Source organism: Tiliqua scincoides, chromosome 1 (assembly GCF_035046505.1).
Source record: "Tiliqua scincoides isolate rTilSci1 chromosome 1, rTilSci1.hap2, whole genome shotgun sequence".
NCBI classification, from domain to species: Eukaryota; Metazoa; Chordata; class Lepidosauria; order Squamata; family Scincidae; genus Tiliqua; species Tiliqua scincoides.
In genome coordinates this window covers 265,606,511-265,612,720 of record NC_089821.1, presented here as the reverse complement: position 1 = coordinate 265,612,720, position 6,210 = coordinate 265,606,511, and positions in this window count along the sequence as shown.

Below are 6,210 nucleotides of genomic sequence, written 5' to 3'. Positions count from 1 at the left end.
TTTTGGCATGTGGGGGATTAAGATTTTTCCTGCTTGATGATGTCACTTCCAGCCATGACATCACATCCAGCAGGTCCCAACATTCTAAAAAGTGGGTCCTGGCGCTAAAAAATTTGAGAACCTCTGTTTATATTATTAGTATTAGTAACTGTCTAGCCCTCCTGCTTGTGGAGATGCAAGGGGAAAGGTGCTAATCAGAATGGCCTGTGTGAGCCCTGATATCAAATCAGGACATTAAGATCTGCCCCTAAGTGGGATTAAAAAAAACAAAAAATTTAAAAGATGGGAAATGTAATCATGGATCACCAACCTCTCCTCTAGTTTGACTTTCACAGAGGTTTATACATCCTCACTGTTCTTGAAACCCTTTGACTAGATGGCTGGAGGGTTCTCCAAAGGCCATTGGTTTGCTGATTTTTCTTTTGCTATTTCTTTGTGTCCTTGTAATTCTGTGGTTTTAACTGTGTTTTTGCACAGTTCTTATGAATTGTTTTATGCCATTTTGTAAGCCCCCTGATGTATTGGCAGGGTTACCAGATACAAAGTGGGACAGAGTACCTATACTGTACTTTTAACCCTTGTATCAAAGAAGGAATTTTGGCAGGTGCAGCTCAACTTGGAAGGGTTTAAAAAGCTGCACCTGCCAAAATTCCCTCTTCTATACAAGGGTTAAAGGTATAGCTACTCTGTCCCCATTTGTATCTGGTAAACCTATTTTTTGGGAAAGACAGGGTAGAAATGCTTGAAATAAAGGTAAGGCTAGGATCCTAGCTCAGTAGCAGAGCACCTCTTTACAGGTAGAAGAGATGCCAACTCCTTGAGGTAGAACTGAGAGAGACCCCTATCCATGAACCTGGAGAGCCCTTGCTCTTAATGGTGTCTGACACTGTACAAGAAGACTTCCTATGTCTGCTTACTTCCCTGAGCAGGTCCAGGGACTTCTGATTTCCTTTGGAAGAAAGAACTAGAAGTCTTGCTTGTCTTCTTTGTTGTGGGGAAAATATGGTATACCTAGTGATGCTGGCCAGGACCAAGGCTGCCTAGCAGGGCTCTTCTACTTTTTGCAGCAGTGTGGCAAGGAGGTGATGTTTGTCCTTTCATGTGGGAATTGGGTCCAATTACACAGTTACCCAGCAGGTGAAAGCTAGGAGCAGCTGGTGAGTAGTTCACAATCTTTCACCAAGAAGAAAAGAGTTAAGTGGATGAACAAACAGCGAGGAGAGAGAACAGCCTGCTTGTTCACTTACCAACCCATTCTTTCTTCTGGCTCAGAAAGACTGAATGAGTGAGCAGGCAGCAACAACAATGCAGCAGGGTGGAAGCCAAGAGCAGCAGCCACTAGTGGCAGCATGGAGGGTATTACAACTCTGGATCCTCTCTCTCCAAGAATCTGCCTGTCCTGGGAGAACACCTTAAAGAGGCCTGTTGTGCTACTTCCAACAGAGGTGTGGTTGACAGTTACCCACAACAGGGCCTTCTCTGAAGAGAACATCTTCTGCCTTGTTGGCCCTTTTTCTTTAGGCAAGTCTTTGGTTAAACAATTGTTACGTGAAAATCCCCTTTTTCCTTTTGTGATTTTTATATCTGGTTATGTTATTATGGACTAAAATATCATACAGGCCAAGCAAACAAGCCCAATTTCCAAAACCCTGGTAAAAGTCACAAGTTTACACAACCTCTACCTCTCCATGCAGACAGCAACAAAGACTTTAGCAACAAAGTCTAAAGCATTGTATTGTTTTAAGAAAGGGTCTCCTGATCCAATCACTGTTATGCAAACCCATTAAACCTCAACACACAGGACAATCAAGTCAAGCTCATGGTGACCGCATCCCCATCCCCCAGTCAAGGAGTCTGGAAGAGTTAATTGTTGTCTCAATCACTGTGAATTGTTGCCTATGTCTCATTGTTTTAACTCAATCACCGTATGCAGATTTGAACAGCCAGCTACCCCTCCCCCAGGAGGCCAGCCTTTGCTGATAGCTGACTCCTTGATCATCCTGTTTTTCTTGCATGCTCCACGTGCCCCACTGTGTGTAGTGAGCATGCGCATCCAGGACAGCTTTAGGCCACACCCGGGTCATTCAGGTCAGCATCCAAGTCAGCAAAAACCCATTTAAGAGAGGGCTCCTGCCATGTGCTCGCTCTCTCTGGGCTCCCCCCCCCCAAGGACACAACACATCTGTGTTGTGAGGGTCCTCCATAGGACTCTCCACCCACCTCCTATCCAACTGCTCCTCAGGACAGGTAACTATATCTTGTGTCTGGAACCTTTTCCCTTCTCCTCCCCCCCTTTTTTTCTCCCCTTCTCTACCCATCTTTAGTCAGCAACTGGGTTGGCAGATCAGGGACCCCTAAAATCCTTCCCTACAACCTATCCTTTTCTGATTTCCTCGGATGCACCAAATACTGCTCACATGCAACCACCATGAAAGCTAGGTACAATATATATTCAAGAACTAGAACCAAGAAATGTGCATTATGTTTACCTTTGTGCTTTTGTAATAAAACTATAATCTTGTACTGAAAGTTGTCTTTCTCTCAGTCTCTTTTCAAGCTAAAAAGGAATTTCTTTGCATTACACTGTCTTGTTATCTAGCCTGCAATCCTGAAGTTTCCAAAAGGGTTCCCCTTAAAACATAACAGCCCTTTTTGGTAACACAATCCCCTTCTTGCTGTGTTGTTGTCTTTTGTTTACTGTATGATTGTTTTATTGTTTAATTCACTTTTTAAATTTTTATGTTGGGCTTTTTATTTTATAAGTTTCTTGAGTTTCTGTTTCCAGGATAGGAAAAGTAGGGTATTAGTCCTGAAAATAAATAGCAGTTAAATTATAATGGTTGCCCACAAAGAATTCCAAGGTTTCTGGGGCTGGTCCAGCCATCAGTATGTTATGATGGGCACAGGCCCTCAGTTTGACCTGGTCAATACCACCCTGAAAGAATACTTTCCACCCTGCTATAGAAGGAGCCAGAAATTATTGCAGCAATTATTCAACCAGATTTCTTTTAAAAATAAAAATTAAAGAATAAACACATAAACCATGCAAAGGAATACAATTCAGTCTTTTTGAACTGGGAAAAGATACTTAACTAGCAATACAAAATGGAGAGAATACAAAATACACACAGGCTTACCAATAAGTTACACCATGCTTCCCCACCGACACAAAAATGCTATGTCATTATATAAAGGACAGAAAATGTTTACATAAATTGGCATTGTTGAAAGGTATGGGCCAATTGCCTTTTGACCAGTGACATCATCATGAGATTATGACTACCTCACCAATGTACCATGCTGGATACTTCCTGGTAGTGACCTCACACAAGGAGAACTAACCTTTATACATGCAGAAGCATATTTGTCCTCCTTTGACGTAAATTGAATCTGTAAGCACAGTCTCAAGAAATAATTCCCACCAGTTGATGAGATAAAAATAATCTTGTGAGAATACAATTACATCAGGAAGTAAAGGAAATATGTCTAACAGCCATCTGGACAAGATCATCATTTATTTGTTTCTGGTAGCCAAGAAGCTGCATGTGTTTTATCGAAATATCCTAAGAAACACAAACTGTCAGCAGTTTAGATCCATATTGTTCGAGATAACTCTGGAATCGGTTTTCTAGTGGTACATTTTAAAGTGCAAGAGCTCATCATCATGACACATCCCCATAGGTTCACTTGACTAAGGGCCCAATCCTATCCAATTTTCCAGTGCTGGTGCTGCTGTACCAATGGGGTTTGCACTGCTTCCTGTGTTGGGGAGGCGGTCACAGGCCTCCTCAAGGTATGGAAACATTTGTTCCCTTATCTCAGGGCTGCATTGCAGCTGCACTGGTGCTGGAAAGTTGGATAGGATTGGGCCCTAAGTGTATACAACAACGAATATCAACTCTAAATGTCTTAGAGTGCATTCTCTTCCTGCCACTTATTCTTACTTTGAAACATACTATACAGGTGGAGCCTATTTATCCACATTAGTTCCATTCCGTGACTCAGTGTGATTAACAAAAAACATTTAACATTGTGCTAAATTCCATAGAGTTACGCAGATACACTTCCAGATGTCAGGAAACTAAGGCAGCTGTTATCAATCCCCTCCGCTCCGTACTCGGCCCTCCAGCTGCCAGGCTTTTTTCACATGGGATGCTGATCTTTTAAGAGTCCAGCCCTATGTGTTTCTACTCCTACTACTACATTCAATGGGGTTGGTGTGCATCCTACTAAATTACTTCCATTCAGATGATAATAATAATAATAAATAATAATAAACTTTATATCCCGCCCTTCTCCCGAAAGGGACCCGATGGACCCCATTCAGATGGGCTGCTGGCAGGGAATAAGAAACCATGCTCTATTTGAATGGGGGGAGATGTGCTTCCTCTTAAGTTCCTGTTTGCTTTGGGGCTGCTGGCGAGGAATAAGAGGGGAATAAGAGGGGATACTGTCTGGCATTATTAAGCCCTGCGCTATTGAAATGGTGGTAGATGTGCTTCCTCCTAAGTTCCTGTTTGCTTTTGGGCTGCTGGCAGGGAATAAGAAGCCCTGCTCTATTTGAATGGGGGGAGATGTGCTTCCCCCTAAGTTACTTCCATTCAGAGGGTCTGCTGGCAGGGAATGAAAAGTCCTGCTGTATTTGAATAGGTTGAGATGCACTGCCCCCTAAGGTACTTCCTTACAGAGGGGCTGCTGGCAGGGAATAAGAAGCCCTGGTCTATTTGAAAGGGGGCAGATGTGCTTCTTCCTAAGTTACCTCCTTACAGAGGGGCTACTGTCAGAGAATTAGAAGCCCTGCTCTATTTAAGGGGGGGGGGGGTGAAATGTGCTTCCTTCTAAGTTACTATGCAGAGGGTCTGCTTGCAGGGAATATGAAGCCCTGCTCTATTTGAATGGGGGAAGATGTGCTTAAGATACTTCCTTACAGAGGGAAGCTGGCAGGGAATAAGAAGCCCTGCTGTATTTGAATGGGGGGAGATGCGCTTCCCCCTAAGTTACTTCCATTCAGAGGGTCTGCTGGCAGGGAATATGAGGCCCTGCTCTATTTGAATGGGGGGAGATGTGCTGCCCCCTAAGGTACTTCCTTACAGAGGGGCTGCTGGCAGGGAATAAGAGGCCCTGCTCTATTTGAATGGGGGAAGATGCGGTTCCCCCTAAGTTACTTCCTTATAAAGGGGCTGCTGGCAGGGAATAAGAAGCCCTGCTCTATTTGAATGGGGGGAGATATGCTTCCCTCTAAGTTACTTCCATTCAGAGGATCTGCTGGCAGGGAATAAGAGGCCCTGCTCTATTTGAATGGGGGAAGATGTGCTTCCTCCTAAGTTACTTCCCTTCAGAGGTTCTGCTGGCAGGGAATAAGAAGCCCTGCTCTATTTGAATGGGGGGAGATGTGCTTCACGCTAAGGTACGAGTGTACTTCTGTACAGTGTACTTCTGTACAGAGTGCCTCCTGGCAGGGAATAAGCTTGCCCACCACTACCAGCAATAAGAAAGTGTATTCCAGGGCATACTAGGGCAACAGGTCTGGCCAAATATTTCCCAGAATCCCCTGCAGTAGGTTGAGGATCCAGGGTAAATACACAAAGGATCCTTATAGCAGATGAGTCAATGCAGAAGGTGCCTCTGTAGTTTTCATTTTTGAAAAAAAAGTAACCACTGGTTTAAATATCCTTCAGTCTCGGAAGACTATGGTATCGCGCTCTGAATGGTGGTTCTGGAACAGAGTGTCCTCTCCAGTGCGCAAAGCCTGGATAAAGTAGATATGGTGGATAGACTGTTACCCATGCAGCAAATCCCCCCTCTCCACATCGCTGAAATGGTCCAATGGAAAGGCAGAGGCCAATATGGTTGGTTCCAGCGGCGTCGCAGGAGTTGCCAGAACGTGACTGTATTCAGCCATGAACTGCCTCAGGGACTCCAGCTCCGGATTTTGCTTCAAGGCTGACTCCTGAAGCCTTTTCCATAACTGGATGTAGCCACAAGGCAGTGGAGGTTTGGGAGGTTTGGAGGTTTAAATAATGCATGTATTATTTACAAGCAGTTTTACAAATGACAGAGAATAGGTCATAATTTTGGATAACTCAAAGAACTGGATAAACAAGGATCAGATAATAGATCAGATAAGGATCTATTGCATTTCATACGGAACTCAACAGTACACGGTAATGTGAGTAAAGTACAGGTTTCAACAATCCAAATATCTCTTTC